Raw genomic sequence first — 16,979 nt, 5'->3', positions numbered from 1 at the left:
AAGGAGATTATATATTACCTCATCTCCTTACAGAGAAAAGGACAAGTGCTATGGGAAAGCTTTGTTTCTTTTAATCATTCCAGGCATCCCCTGCCTTCAATATTTCACTAAAGAGGTCCTCAGTTGCCTCTAGAAAGACACTCTAGTGAGAGAGAAAGAAACAGAGTAATGAAAATGATGACCTCATCTGGAAAGGCTTTCTAACCCAAAGGGATAAGCTAGCTGTGACCCCCATCCTCAAATCTGTGAAGCAGACAAAGATAGAAAGGTACTACAAAGTTATGACTACCTCCTCAAAACTGTGCTTGGTAACTGTTCAATCTGATACTACGGTTTCGCAGGAGACATCTTTTTTCGCAAGCTCATCTTTATGTTTTTATAAAGAGGGGAAGTCACAAACCTCTATGTAGATTTTTAAAGCTACTGACTTTGTGCTAGAAATAAGGAAGAGAAATGTCACATTGTGGGAATAAGGAAGCTATTTTGCAGAACCTAGGAAGGGAGTGAGTAAGTTTCATTCTCCCTTCCTCTTATCATCTACCCATTCCTGAACTTGTATACTGTATTAATTCCATTAGGGCAAAGTTAACTGATGATGGAGTCTTTGCTTCTCTCGAAATAAAATCTTTTTATATTTGAGTCATTTCAGTCCTGAACAGCACATTTTCAAACTACAGGTAGAAGGAATGTACCAGATAAGTTATGCTGTGAATTTATGGTGTTCATTTTAAATAATAAATTGGACCAGCCTAAATAGTAAGTTTGGGTTAGGAAAGCTAGAATCCATTTCTAATAGCATCAGAAAAAGGAAGTCCGTATCTGTAGTAAATGTACACGTAATCAAACACAAAATTCTGTTTTCCCTGAAATGCCAAAGATCAAAGAAATACTTTAAGAAGGATGGTAAGAAGAGGTTATGTGTTTGGGAAAAGTAAAGTTAAATTATGCTTTAATCTGTTATATTTTTCCTACAAAATAACTTAATGTACATGCCAGAAATTGATAAAAGTTGAGCTACTGTACTCATAAAGTGTTGATTAACACTTTGCATACCACATCATACATCTATATAGAATACAGCGTGGTGGAGCTCTTAAAGTCTTTTATGTGTTACTAATATCCATTTGTTTTGGCAGTCCTATGGTAAGGTCTTGGACTGGATTGCTTCTCAAGTCTAAATGAATTGAACATGAGGCATTACTCCCAGTTGTTTTATTGGCAAGATACCATATAACTGTCTCATGAAATAATTTGGAGAAGGTAAATTTTTGAAACTACCTTAAGAACATACCTTTAAGTGGGGCGCCTGGGTAGCGCAGTCGTTAGGCGTCTGCCTTCGGCTCAGGGCGTGATCCCGGCATTCTGGGATCGAGTCCCACATCGGGCCCCTCCGCTGGGAGCCTGCTTCTTCCTCTCCCACTCCCCCTGCTTGTGTTCCCTCTCTTGCTGGCTGTCTATCTCTGTCTAATTAACTAATTAATTAATTAATTTAAAAAAAGAACATACCTTTAAGTGACCCAATATCGGTAGTCCAATTTGGACTTACTTTCTGTGTTTCTATTAAATAGTGTTATTGAAAACAATAATTCTGAGGGCAAAAATCTAATACAAAGTAATAGGCACCATGTTCATATGTATCAAACTTCTAAGCTTCTGCCTTGAGAGCAAGTAGAGAGAGACGATATTGGAATACCTGACCTTTGCGCCTAGCTTTGTCTTACTCTATCAAACACAAGAAGATTGTATGTGAGTGTGTATGTGTGTGTGTGTGTGTGTGCTTTAAAACAACTACAAACATGGATCAAATTGCCTGATAGAGCAGCCAGCGGCCACATCTGCAGCAAAGTCTTTTTTGTGGGAGCTCCTAAAGTTCATAACCATGGAGTGATCCATAATTACATTGTTTAGAAATCCACGTTCAGAAAAAGCTCTTTTGACTTTAACCATTTCCTCCATTAATTTGGGGCTGTTTGGAAACTGGCCATAGGAATATTTATTTGAGTCTCTGTAACTTTTCTATTATTTCAGTGGTTCTAATGTAGAATTGATTAGTGAATGACTAAAAGAGATAAAAAACCAGGAGGAGTCAAGTGAAACTTCAAAAAGGTACCACTGTCCTTGACTTCATGATCTTTTTGGATTAGATTTGATAATCCTTGATGTCCATTCCCAGAGAACTTTAACTACGGACAAAATAATAAAGAGATATGGTTAAGCTGTAATAGTAAATAGATACCCAGGTATCTAGAATGTCCATGTTTTTAGGAGCAGATGAGTTTCCATTTATTTATGAATTAAAAGTGTTCTAGGGCACCTGGGTGGCTCAGTTGTTAAGCGTCTGCCTTCAGCTCAGGTCGTGATCCCAGGGTCCTGGGATCGAGCCCTGCATCGGGCTCCCTGCTCAGTGGGAAGCCTGCTTCTCCTTCTCCCTCTCCCACTCCCCCTGCTTAGGTTCCTTCTCTCGCTGTCTCTCTCTCTGTCAAATAAATAAATAAAATCTTGAAAAATAATGTTCTAAAACAATAAAAGTTCTGTAAGCCGTATTTCCTTGAAGACCATATTGAAAAGTTTACAAAAACATCTGGACACAATCAGGGTTTGTCTAGTCACATTGTTACATCTACTTACGTCCTTTCTGACTTCAAACGTAATGCCATTATAGGCTGGAAGAATATTTTACATTGAATACCATGGGATGAGTGGCAACTTTGCTTAGGATAATTTGTAAGAATAAAATCCAAAATATTATCTATGGTTTCCATAGAAGAGCATTTTTCCCCCCTGAATAGCCCACTTGTGATCTAACACTCTTTACTAGGTTGTTTGTATAAACGTCTATCTTCATTTCTCTCTATCAAATGTTAGCTATCCTTCCGACCCATTTCAAATGCCACTCCTTTTATGAAACCTTTCTACCTCCTTCTCTTCACCTCTCTCTGTAGCAAAAGTCATTCTTCCTACAAATGCCCCCCAACAAAATTTTGGTGAAATTTTCTTCTATGAAACTTAATACTTAATTTGCATCATCATCTGTAATTTGTCTAATCCCCCTATGAAGTATGATTCCTCAAGTGAAATAACTTTACTTGCTATAAAGTCTTAGAGGAGATTCCCAATAAATATTATAACTCAAATTGAATCTCTTTCATTGGAAACAGAAATTTTTCTTGAGAATTTCCAATACTATTTATAAGACAGACTGATAAATAAAAACATCTTTAAATTCAAAATTAGACAATAAAAATAATTTTTAATCCTTATGAGTCTACAAGCTCCCTTTGTTTCAGATGCTCAGGCATCTTTTACTCCAGATCCTCTTTTAAAAAATCATCTTAAGACCCCATATGTTCAAAAGATAACTCATAAATTATGACTCTTAAAAAAGATAACAAGTACACAAACTGGAAGAAAATTAAGAGATTAAGAATAGGACCAGAAAATAAGAAATCATAATTTTCTTCCTGAAGGGCGAATGAAAATCCTTAAAGACAACAACAACAACAACACACACACACACAAAGAAAAAGAAAGAAAGAAAAAGAAAGAAAGAAAAAGAAAGAAAAAAGAAAGAAAGAAAGAAAGAAAGATGAAAAGAAAAAGAAAAACTAGAAAGCTAAAACAACCTACTTGTCTTCAAGGCTTTCTCCATAAATGAAGAAGAAATAAAACTGAAGAATGGCAGACTTGTCTGGTATCATGCCTACACAAAGCTATGGACAAAGTGACTTGCAGTTTGGATTTCAATCCATTTGCAGTGAATGTGAATCAGTTTGATAAATGTATATGTTCTATGCAAGATTTCAACCAAACTATGGAATAGTGATGTAAATACAACAAACCACTGAACCAAAATGTACCCAGGAAATACTTTAATTGCATAAGAAAAATAAGATTGAATGTGATAAGTGAGGGAAAAATAATTAAAGAAGATATAGTTATATAGAAGTAGAAAGAATATTTTATGGAGGGAAAATTGAGGAAGCACACGGATAAAAGCAAAATAGTAGAAATGGAGTGGTTGGGGTCCATCACTCAAACAAGAAAAATATCAGATTTGAGGTACACTGCTTAACTTACAGGTTCACCAAAGTCGAATACCAGCATCAGTGAAAAAAAAATTAAAAATAATCAACTTATAACTCGTTATGGAATCAACCCTGCCCACAGCTTTCTAGGAAAGAATATTCTTAGTATGATGATTAGAGAAATGAAAAAAAGAGAAGGCTCAAAGGAGGACAGCAGTAAATTGTTTATGTCCTAAATCGGGCATCATTAGCACTTTTATAGTTTGGTGGAAATTGCTGTGTGAAAGCCAAATTTATGTTTACAAAAAGAAAATGATACTGTAGTAGAGAATGGATTGTACTGCATGGATTCAAGATATGAAGAGCCATCGTGGTACTAGTAATACTACCATGGTGAAAAAATTCAGCAGCGAAGCTATATATTGAACATTTAACAGGATTTTGCCATTAATTTCATAATATTCTGGTAAAGTAGGTAGAAATATAGGACTGATAGAAGAATTGTTGCATATAATTGTCCCACTCTACTAGGTCATATGCTACAAAATTAACACTAACACACAACATGGCCTGCTTAAGAAAAGGTATTATTTGTAGTTACAAGGACTGGTGAACAAGACTATCTAAAATGAGCACAAAATTCTCTTTGGTTGGATAAATATTTAGTGAAAATTCTTCAAAGGATTTTGTTTCCTTGAATAAGAGGAACATCTGCCATTATATAGAATAGCTATAGAATTGTCATCCCCTGTGTTTTCTCAGTAGCCAAAGGTCAGAAATAAATATAATAATGCTTTGGTATATTAAGAGGCTTTCATATGTTTCTTTCTTTCTTTGGGTACTTTTTCCTTTAACCACTATGAAGAAGTGATTTTCTTATCCATGACTGATTTTCTTCGAAGTAGGTTTCAGGTCTTAATAATTAGGAAGAAATTAGATTCCTGCAAACATTTTCTGTGCTTCTTTTGCTTTATATTATTGTTTAAGAAATAATACAGCCATGTTTTTAAAACTTGGTTTCCTCTTGGTGCACTTGTAGATGAACTGAATTTTGAGACTAACTGATCTCCTGCACCTCTCTCGTTCCTTAGATATCAATTGCATGAGAAAAGTGAGATGATGTAAGAGATCAGTACTGCAGGCAGACTTCCCACAAGTTTTCATCGTACCTGATAAAGAATGAACGGAAGCTACAGCCATTGGATTCCTGCACAGTGCTTTGTGCAAAATGAGCATGAATTTTCCTTTTGCCTCTCACCCCCAAATAAGCAGGAATCCCCAATATAATCAACAGTAGTTCTGATTCCATGGCAATAAGCCCAAAACCTGAGTAAGGCATAGAATATACACATACACATGTATCGCTTCCAGGGAACCACATGGTTTTTGATCAGGACTGATCTGCGTGTAAATTTAAACCTGCTGTAGAGGCACCTTCTTCACTGGTTTCATGTAAATGCATAAATGCTATTTGAGGAAAAAAAGAAGATATCCAAGTACCCTAAGAAAAATTACTAGATTATAAATTGTCCTGAGATGGCACATCTATCATTGATGAAAGCACTACTATATCTTTGGCTTAAGAATTACAAACAATAGAAAATAATATAAAAAATGAAAATGCACCCTTTAAATAATGTTGCAATAAGGTAACATTTTCCACTTAGTGGTGGAATTTTTGTATCTCCTTATTGTAAGCCTTAAACATCATCTTCTTGTAAACCTTACATAAAGTATATGTACTTAATAAATGCTTGTTTAATAAAGAATTAGGTAATTTAATGAAAGCTGTAAGCTGTTACATAACATTAGGGAAGAGGAGGTATTAGCCCTAAATCTGACCTGCATGTCTATAGTTTACACACACACACATACACACACGTGTCCCTAATCATTTGAATATCCCATCACTGCCCCAAGCATCTGCCACTTCAGCCATCCATTTTCTTTCCCAGTTACTGTCCATGAGACCCTTTCCTTAGGCCCTAGCACTAGGATTATTTTAGAAGTCTCTTCTCTCGCCCCTCACTTCCCATTCAGTCGATTACTAAATTCTGCCAGTTCTCCCTCAACAATATCTTTTCAATTGGCCTCTTCCTTTTCATTTCCAGCACATCCGAGTGGGCCTTGGAAAGGGTGGCCCTTATCCCTTTCTGAATTTAGAAATAGGCCACCCTTTCTTCAGGATGTTTTCATAAAACCTTTAAGCGTCTAGAGTAATTGTTCCCACCAGCATTTTCCTCATCTCATTTCTTGACCTAGGAATACACTGCTTCATTCTACCTGGAAATTAAAATCCAAATTCCTTATCTGGCTCTAATGTTCCTCTATTACGAGTTATTCTCCTTGGCCTCTTTTTCTTCCCAAACTCCAAGGTCCTCATCAACTTCTGTTTCCTCTAAAGTAGAATGAACAAGGGCTTCAGTTGGACATCGTGGTAGTCATTGTGAGCATGAGTCAGTCCCTCATATAGCTCCATGCACCTGCAGTGACGCTCCTGTTTCTCGTTACCCTGCTTTAGCCAAGTTGGGGGACTCACCCTTTCCCACTTCCCTGTCCTTGTTAATGCTGTCTCTCCACTCCATGATGCTCTTGTCTCTCACTTCAGAAAACATATATCCACCACTCCTTCCACATTTTTTATCCTATTTATTACCCTAAAGACTTAATATATTCTGTGTGCACTCACTTTTGTGTTGCTCTGGAAGTGTTAGGCAGTTTTGCCTGTGTAAATTATGTTATTTCCTCACTCCCAGCAAGATTATAAGTCTCTTAAGGGAGTAGAGAGCATTTTCTTAAGTGTGATACAGAACTCTGCATAAAAAAACTTCTTCAGTAAATGTTTGCTGCTGACTTCTTAATGAAATATGTGACCATTAGGTCTCAGTGAGACATTGGATTCTTCAGTTGTGATTAAAAAATAGTTGTATGTTACGTAAGGACTCAGTACATCCATAACCTATTGGTTCAGACCAGGAGCTTAAAAATGTTTGAGGAACAGGTAAAGCATTCAGGACTCTTAGGCAGGGTATTGAGTTGGAGGGCCTTGAATGTGTTCTACTCTGTGAAGAGCTTCAAAGGTCCTATGTTTCCTGGACAAGCAATAGTGCTCAGAGGCAGTGGGGCAGGTTCACTATTTGGTAGAGGAAGCTTGCCAAACGTTGCGATCATATTCAGATGGGTTTCTCCTTAAATGAGCACATCTGACGAGCATCCCCACCCAAGCTGCTCTCTGAAGATGTAAGTGGGCAACAAAGCACAAGTGTGACTCAGTCAGCTGCCAGAGACTGACTGGCTCCCAAAACATCCACACCCACCACTTTACACTGTGCAAAATGTACTATTTTGCTCTCGTTGTGCCAGCCCAGTGTTTGAGATTTATCAATGAATCAGGAAAGGAGAGAGGCCATCAATATTACGTATCTCAAACATTCTTCATTAGAAGATTTTAACAGACTTCCTGGAGGTCCCATGGGGACAACTGTTATGTAAGGAAATCTCCTTCTGACTCTGTTTTAGCCCACCTAATAAAAGCTGATGGCAGTGCATGGATTGCTTCAGGGAACATAGTTTTAAGGTTAAAGAAGAACTAGAGTTAAATTTTATATCTTGCTCCCCCCCCCCAAAAAAAAAAAAACTGTCTTTCTGAGAGTATATGGAAAGGCCTTTTTGGCCATGAGTTAAAGAGCCATTTTCGGAAGATGGTTCAGATCTAAGATTTGAAGAGACCATTATCTTAACTAGAGGTTTGGATTATGTATTAAGTAATGACAAAGATCACCTTCCTCCAACCTGATGAAGAAAAGCAGACTCTTGAGAAAACCTTGGTGCCCATGGTATGGATTATCAGTGATAATAACACTTTATACCATATCTAACTTCTGCTTCACTGGAAGGTAGGTATTATTGTCCCCAACTAATAAATAAGAAAATCAGGGCTCAAAGCGGTCAAGTGGCTTACACACGGTATACAAGTATGTAGGCGTCTTTGATAAATACCCTGATCTCTCTGGTGCCAATGCCAGTGCTCTGAATCCCCACACTCCTGCCTTCCAATTAAACAACACAATGAACATGAAAGCATTTTACAAGCTATAAAGTGGCATACAAATGGTAGTTTATGTAGGAGACTTAACGTCCTGAGGACAATTTCCAAATTAGCCTGAAAAGAGCTTTTGTAAGTGGCTTCTATTCTGAATAGTTTAAAGATACTAGCAGCCCTTTTGGTTATATACAGAAGGCCATAAGTTGTCTTCTGTGGCATCCAGACCATCCAGTAACAACAGAATTCCTATTCCTTTTTGACTAGCCTAGCAAGGAGTATAATCCAAAATCGGTTTTCCCTCCTTTGTATACAGGGACACTTATGGATAATGCCATCCCAAGGAGAAAGAACAGGTGTGAGCAGAATTCTTGTATTTTAATATATGCATCAACTTCATGAGCCATTTCATTTTAGTTTTCTGACAGGATTTCTTCATGATAGCCGCATGAAATAGGTAGTAGTTCTTCTAAATTTATGGTTGGTTAAAATTAGCTCCTAGAGATACTATCTCCCATGTTCTAGATACTAAGTAAACACAGATTGAATGAATGAGTCACAGTTTTTAACATAGTTGGAAGATACCCTTCACATTTGAAAATCTAGTTTTTAAGAGCACATCACATAATTTTATTGGCCTTAGGTAATGTGCCTTTTTTATAAAGTAGATTTCTTCCCCCCCCAAATCATTGTTTTTTTTTAATTGATTTACTTTCATTATTTCAAAAATGGCTCTATTCATTAATGCTCAGAATATTAGTGAGAAGATAATTTGTAAACAAACACTTAAAATGATATAAGTAAACTATTATTTCAAAAATTCTTTAATGAGGTGAAACATAAATGCTTACTGTTTTGAACTTCATTTATCTCTATGACCAAACTCAATAAGCCTAACTATGGCTAGTCTTCCCCCAGTGATGGTAGGAGATTGTATCGTATACTCTTTGTGAAAGTGAAAACCTGGACCTTCTTGTTCACTGCCTTGCCTGGTGCCAGACATAGTAGGTGCTCAATGAACAGTTGCTGAATGAATGAATGAATGAATGAATGAATCGCTTCTAATTTGTTTGTCATTTAGTTTTGTAAGGTTTCCTAGAGTGAGGAGGGAAGTGTTTAAATTAACAATATCTATTTTCTGAGACTTTTCATACTTGCTCTCAAAAGTAAATTTTGCATGAAAATCTTTAAAGAAGACTTCAAAAGACTTTTGAGTTAAGCTATTATAAAAAGAGAACTCTTTCCTTTCTTAGAAAATAGTTGTTACTTTCATTTTTGTTTTTATGACCATTGAAACCTTACCTTTTTTTCTTGGTCTTAAACGTGTAAACTGTTTATTATAAATAAATGCAGATGTTGTTAAAAAGCTTGGGAAATATAAGTCTTTGGGTGTAGACAGCTGTAGTCCTTGGTTTATTCTGGAAACAGCCCATTTTCTAATAGAATTTATATCACCTAAAGGTTTTATAGTAATTCACTACATGTTGTTTAGAAAATGAAGTGTCAAGAAAGTAGGCACCTTGGTCTATATCATAGGTAGTCAAGAGATGATACGTGATGCTGACCTCACCGATCCAATTCTTCCCCCTGTTCCTCTGTTCAAAATCTCCTCTACACCATTTATTTAAGATAGGAAAAGCCAATAGGACTCAGAAATTATTGATTATTTATGTTTTTCTGGGTATTAAATGTGTGTGAGATTTTTTGGTTTCAGTCATTGTTATCAGTAGTGATTCATGGTTTCAGTATAGATATCTCTGCCTTTCATTTAAGCACACCCCCCCCTTTTTTTTTGCACTGTACCCAGGAGCAAATCCTGGCTGTGAATGTGCCAGGAACTAAGCAATAAGTTATCTGTCTATTGAATAAAGCTATTGAGGAATCAGTATTTATACATTTGGAAGGGAATTTGGCTGTGTTATTCTGAGTGGGTCTGATTCACCTGAACCCAGCCTGTGTACCTCACTGCCAAAGGAGAAAAACCAAGTAGGTGGAACACATGTATCTTTTGTGTACCAGTCTGCTAGACCTCAAACAAGATTACTGTTGACAGGGAAAAACAAATTTCCTTTTCATTCCACGGGATAACTTAGCCGCTTTCAGATGCAAAAGCCCTTCCCCCCAACCTCCTTTCTCCCTCCTGAACCCCCTCCCCTTTAATTCCTGTCTGGAATGGATTCCTCCCAAATGAGGATAATCCTGCCTTAGCTGTTTACTCACTTGGTTACCTTCCTGGGCTCTGCATCGTCCACAACAGGCTTGGCTGCTTGTATTTATTCCTGCCAGAATGCACTTAGAAGTTTTTATTATTGTTTTGGTTGAGGTGGCACTTTAGCTTTAAGCCCTTATATTTATGATTTATAACTTTCTGTCGAAATTGCATGTTGGACTAGAATTTCCCCAGCATATTCTCTGTTTAGACAAATATGCTACCTAAAATCTGAAGAAAATGTTGGACATGGCAGCCCAATATTCAAGAATTCATTTCATTCACCTGCCTTCGGAAGTAGCTGATGTACCTCAATGCATTATGTATTGAACATATCTGGACAGTCAATAATAAGCCATAGACACACACCTAACCTTAGGAAACTATTATGAAAAAAATCTGTGTACCTTTTAATAAAATGAATTTTCAATGATCATTGTTTTGGGTTTCAGAAGTACCTGTGGATAGCTACATGATAGTTAAATTATGGTTATTCATTCTTTAGTGGTAATAGCCATATGGTGCTATAAACTCCAAGAGAACTTTGCAAAGCCTGTCTCACATATATTACTTCATTTCATCTTCATACCCACTCTACAAAGTGGGTATGATTACTCTTGTAACTTGCTCAAAGTCACCTTGGCTGGCAAGTAATTTGCTCAAAGTCACCTTGGCTGGTAATTAGCATTAGAAGGATTTGAATCCCTATCTACCCATCTCTAGAGCCTTGGCTTATTCTATTAGATGTACCCATAAACCTCAATAGTCTGAGTTACTTATTCTTCTTGAGTAATAATCCCCCATGAATACCTTTTGTCATTGTTGAAAGAACTGGCCCACATGTACTATCACAGCCTACAGGTTGTTTTCTTTGTTTTTTTAAATATAAATTCTCTTTCCTTCTCCCAGGGATGCCTAGTTTGTAATCAGAAGCTAACGTTAAAGGATTTATAGGGGAAATTGGTAAATTCCTAGACAGGAGTATGGTAATCACTCAAATGGGGCATCATAATTTAAAAATAATTGCACTTTCCCAGTGTTGTTGGTTACATAAAACTCTAAGCAGACATCTACAAGTTCAATCCTAATCTATTGTGTTGTATATTCTTTCCAAGGAACTCCATCACTGACACATTTTAGTTAAACATATATTGTAAAAAATCATGTGAGGAATGTTGTAGAACTGACAGAGAGTGGCACTAGAAACCTTAATTTTAAATTTCATGACTTTTGTGCAATTAGAAGCTCAACCTTCACATTGCATTAACTTAGCTTTTTTGCATTTAATTATAGATATTGGGTTAAAGCTATGGAAGTTAATATTTTAAGCCTCCATTAATGGTTGTAATCGATTTTTTATATTATTTTTTGCTATAATAACCAAAAGAGCACTTAACCTAGACAGGAAATAAATCTGGGATTCTGGAGATTAATGTTAAATCTGCTAATGTATTGTCCTACCATTCCCTGGGAGCCTAGGTTATCTGATGCTATATGCCAGAGCTTACAGGTGACAAGAGTCTCTTCTAGCTTTCAGTATTTCTCTTTGAATTGTCATAACAGCATCATTTTTTTTTTAGTTTCACAGTGGGATGTATTTTAAGCAAATGGAGGGTGGGGATTCCAAGATGAAAGGAATTGACATTAAAAAAAACTAAAGGAATTGCTTAATTTGTAAATTTAATCCTGTATCATGATTCCTCATTAGGGATATTTGCTGTTCTGATTCAGTACCAAGCACAGGGGGCAAATGGGACAGAAAGGGCACTAACTGTATTGAAGATGGCACTAGAAATTTGGAGGGCTCTTAATAATTAGGTACTTAAGCTCACCTAGAGAAGTGATTAGTGTTTAGAAGTGGAGACACGGCTACAGGAACACAGATAAAGTAGAAGGGAACAAAATGTCCAGTTTGCCACAGTTCTTTCAAATAATTGTAGCCTGCGCAAGGGATGTGGCAGCACTGTCCACGCCGCTCACACAGCCCTCACAGGCTGCTGAGTTCCAGTACTGCTGACCGTGTGGCACAGAGGCAGCCTGAACATGAGGATCCCTGGCTACGTTTTTTCCTTCTTCAGGTCTCTGTCACTGATTCACTTGATACTCTCAGATAGGCTGTTCACTGTCCTGATTTTCCACTTCTTCTACTTGTGACGTGGATAAAACGTCTTCCCCTCAAATAATATGAACGTTTATAACATATTCTTAAAAAGCATGGGTCAAAAACAGTTTATAATTGAGAGAAGATGAACACTTATAGCCAGAGTCACTGGGCAAACACGTAGTAGGATCTCACCAGAGGCTTCAAGGTACAAACATGGATGAAACATTGTCCTTGAGTAGCTCTAGTGAGAGCTGTGTGAACCAGAAGGGTGGACGCAATCTAGAAAGAGATCAAGTACGTATGACAGGAATGATATCAGTGCAGTGCAGAGGAGGGCCTAATGGTAGGATATTTGAAACGCAAAAATAAGTAAACAATATTAACATGATGTAGAGGAAAGAATGCTGGAATAGGAGTTCGTTCTGGCCTTGGCTACTTACCATGCATGCTCCAGAGTAATATTCTGTTCCTGTGTTTCTTTATCTATAAAATGGGTGTACTGTTTGATTGTTTGTGCCACAATGTATACTGAGAGTCAAATCAGAACTCTGTGGCAGCACTTTGAAAACTTCATGGTGCTATGTAAATGTCTAGCTAAGTTATAACTATCATATCACCAAAAATGGTAGAGAATCAACATAATTCAATAGGTGATTCAACCAAAACTTATTTCACCCAAAATGCCAAATAATTGTGGCAGAAGTAAACATTGATGCTTAAATCACATGAATAATGCCTCTGACTGAAATGTTGTTGTATGGAATTGTAATGTCTGGGCCAGAGACTAACAAAGTAATTCTGACTTGCCAAAATTACAATCTTCTGAAGCTAGGAAAGAGAAACTTGAAAGTGGAAAAAGCCTGGACACTTATACATTAAAAATGACAGGATGAAAAAGAAGGAGGACTGTGCTTTTCCAAATGTCAAAATTTGAAATGCTAATAAAATCCAATAAATAGGATATTTACCATGGCTACAACAACTAGCAAAGGTTAGCATGGACAAGGACTAGAAACCATTAAAGGTACTGAAGGCCAACAATCAATGAGAATGCCAATCCTGGAAGAGTTTTAATCTCACTGGCATGAGCTCGAGTCATGGAGCACCTTTCATAGACTGAATTCAACTGTAATCATTATTTAGAAGAGATTTTTTAATATACATATTATTTCCTTACTGTGCTGCTTTTTTTTTCCCGTAGCAGAAGTTACTATTGAGTCAAAGTAAGAAAACTGTTTTTACATGATTTAACTCCCAACAGTTTGAGTCAGATGACAGAATGCTCAGACACAAACAGGACCTGTCTCTACACATCTTAGACAGAGAGCAGAATATTCAAACATGTGTATCTTGCACTTAATTTAAACTGCGTGCTTGGTTACCTATCTCTTTGGCAATTCAGTATAAAGTTTTATTACTGTGAAATAGAATAGGGTAGGGATTTATGTCACACAAAAATGAATTTCCATGGATGGGAACACACATGAAATAATTTAGGTAAGCAGTATGTCAAATGAAAATTTAAGATGTTAGAGCTGGTGGTGCAAAGGGAGGAAGCAAAGAGGAGGTTTGTGTAATAGATGATAAATGTATCACCAAGGAAAGAAAAAGGGCTGCAGTTGCTATAGGAAGTTATTACTAATGTTGAAGAATTGTGGAAAACATCGAAGAATGAATTTTAGGACCAAGAAATCAAAGCAACTGATTAGATGAAGGGAAATCTCATTTGAATGTCAATGGAAAACATAACACTTAAAATAAATGTGAGCCTTTATAGATCCAAGAATGAATGAAAACCATGGGCCTAGAGGTTCTGTAGGTTTAGCCATTAGAGACATTCCTTTAAATCTTTTTTGCAAAGGTTACCGAAGGAATGACGATGAGCACAGATCCCATCACCTCTGCAAAAATTCTTCCTTTCGTTGATTCAATTTTGTTTTACAACAGTCCCAATTTTGGGAAATGGAATGTGAGCATGTTCACTCTCATGGTTCTCTGCTGGTTTATAGTGTAACTCAGTTGTGATGGAAGGGTATGAAAATCTTCTTTTTGTCATTCCATACTTCTTGCCTTTTTTATATGTTTGTGTGAAGAAATTTATAGTAGTAAGTCTCTGACACTGTGGTAAAGGAAGTCCTATTTTTAACTGGCCTTCAACTCTCCAGTCTTCAAACCTAGGCTAAAAGTCTCAAAAGAACTATAAAGACACTTATTAGGATTTAGAACTTAATTAGCTAATTTAGATAAGGGACAGAAGAGGAGGATAAGGAAAGTTTAAAGTGTCTAACTTGATGTCAGCTGCCAAGAGAGGTAACATGGGAGGAAAAAGAAGGGTTTGCCAAGAAAAGCAAGTAATGCTTTTGATTTGGGACTTGTGTTTAAGGTTGCTGCAAGATGTTTAGATTTTCTCAAACTATCCAGGAACCATAGACAATTCAGATCTGGAGCTCCAGAGAAAATGCTGGGCTAGAGGTAAAGATTCAAGAGTTACTTGTCAGGAAGTGGTAGGTGAAACCATATAAGACTGGATGACATGATTCTAGAAGTTGTGAGGAGAAAACCCAGTGCAGGATACAAGGAAATTCCAGTATTCAAGGAGTGGACAAGAAAGTGGAGCCAAAGAAAAGACAAGAGAGGACTGTTAGTGACAGAGAGTGGGAAAACGAGGCCAGTATTGAGGAAACCAAGGGTGAGGTGTTGCAGGGAGGGGTTGTGGTAAGGCCAACTAAAAATAAAACAGAAAATGTCTAAGGAATTTGGCTCAAAAGAGGTTAATACTGACACTGAGTATAAGGTACCAAAAGTGCAGCGCTCTATTTGAGATAATAGTTTATAGCGATAATTTCATTAGTAGTAGTGGTGGTAGATGTCCCATAGAACTCATGACATTTTTTTATAATCCCTTAGTTCTCATATTTCTCAGTTTACCTCTTCACTTATCCCTCCCTTTGGTATTGTTTTAACTTTTCAAAATATTTAATGTGCACTTTATTTGGGGAACACAGTTCTTAGGAAGGTAGTCCACAAAGTATATTAAAAGGCTGTGGATATCATAATAACATTTCTACACCAGAAAAAACCATCATCCCTATCTTCTACCTAAATGGAACAAGAGAAAAAGCTGGGATTTTTTTTTTACCACCTTCTATAATTTCCAAACCAGTTATGTTCTAGTCAACATTTTTTCAACTAGAGTTCTGTGGAGGGTGAGAAAGTGAATAAAACATGTACTGTCCTCGAAGATCTTACACACCAGTAAAGAATTCATTACATGGTGACAACGTGGTCAAAGAAACATAAATAAAGTATCTTGGAGAGAGAGCCAATCTCTGGTTTAGGGGAGTACTTAGTTAAGCTAATATTGTTTTTTATGAGACCTAAACCTCCAAATCTTAGTGTCTTAATATAATAGAAGTGTCTCTTTTGCTCATGTGAAGACTGGCCAAGGATCCAGGTTGGCAGAGGTTCTGTCATCTTCAGCACATAGCCTCCAAGGTCACCTTGTGTGTGATTTCCAGTCAGAAAACTGTTAAAGAGAAAGAGCAATAATTACAAAGGAATGTTTTTTGGTCCAGGGCAGGAGCAGATTGTGTCATGTCTGCTGACATCCCACTGGCCAGAATTTGGTCACAAGGCTGTAGCCATCTGCACAGAGGGCTGGGAAATGGAGTTGAGCTATGTGCCCAAGAGGAAAAGTAAAGGGCTTTTTTTCATATTAGCCAGTGACTGCCTGGGCTCAGGGAGGGTCCTAAGGTAAGATTTAGACCTACATAGGTAGGGTCACAATGGCAGTAGGGACATGTTAGCTTTCAATATAAGCTCCTTGACAACATCGTTCTCTCATCTGAGAGAATTCGTCTATTTCAGAGAAAAATCTGCAGTGCATACTAATTTACTTCACTGATATTAAATGTTAAAGCCAAAGGAATCATAGGCTTTCTCCTTAAAATTCATTTCAGAGGTAAGGAAAAAGAGTCCAGAGAGCCCATGCCCCCTGGGTCTCATCCTGTGAGGCACTGTCGAAACCAGAGTAGAACTCAGGCCTCAGCTGCCGTTCCAGAGCTCTTTCTATAAGGTAGGTACAAGCTGTAGCATTTTTGTAGGGGAGGGGCAAGGGTTAAATTCCAATCACCACAATTATGTAGAAATAACCATGGAGCTTCATCATAAATTGTTTCTGTCATCATATTTTAAATTCCACTGCCAAACTAAAGGAAGTGAGCTAGTGCTGATGTAAAATCTCTTCTGTGGTCATCAGGATAGTCCATATGTACTTCTTATGGGGAAAAAAATCTTGTTTTTTTAATCTGAAGGCCAGTGTTTATGTCCTCCTCTTCTCATGTCTCATGTGCAAATATACAGAACCAGCGTAGATGAAATCAGCATGTTTAATGTTAGTCTTTTACCTCAATTTTAAAGGAAAGAGGGAACCAGAGGTCAGTGGTGAGTGAGTTGGATGGCTATAATTGAGTTTGTGCTGCTTACATTGTTATAAAATTTTAATTGGCATCAATGCTTAAATGTATATCAGAATGCACGTCACAACTTTTGTACAAAAATACAATTGACGTTAGAACATATTTTCTTAAGTGATAATGA

The 16,979-nt window shown here is 37.1% G+C and overlaps 1 protein-coding gene across 28 annotated transcripts in view; it reads left to right on the top strand.

Annotated features, from left to right (window-relative positions):
* ZBTB20 (zinc finger and BTB domain containing 20) overlaps positions 1 to 16,979 on the top strand; it is a 757,238-nt gene that overhangs the window by 545,236 nt on the left and 195,023 nt on the right. For 3 of the 28 annotated variants that reach the window (XM_040621273.1, XM_040621267.1, XM_040621266.1), the window contains one exon: positions 16,340 to 16,455. The exons of the other annotated variants lie outside the window; for them this stretch is intronic. The gene's annotated coding sequence lies outside the window, so the exon portion shown is untranslated. The remainder of the gene's footprint in view (positions 1 to 16,339; positions 16,456 to 16,979) is intronic. 28 annotated transcript variants of the gene reach the window in all.

The sequence above is a fragment of the Ursus maritimus genome, unplaced genomic scaffold, assembly GCF_017311325.1.
Source record: "Ursus maritimus isolate PB19 unplaced genomic scaffold, ASM1731132v1 scaffold_4, whole genome shotgun sequence".
In the NCBI taxonomy this organism is placed as follows: Eukaryota; Metazoa; Chordata; class Mammalia; order Carnivora; family Ursidae; genus Ursus; species Ursus maritimus.
Note: the sequence above shows the minus strand (reverse complement) of the source record. Positions and strands in the feature narration are given on the sequence as shown.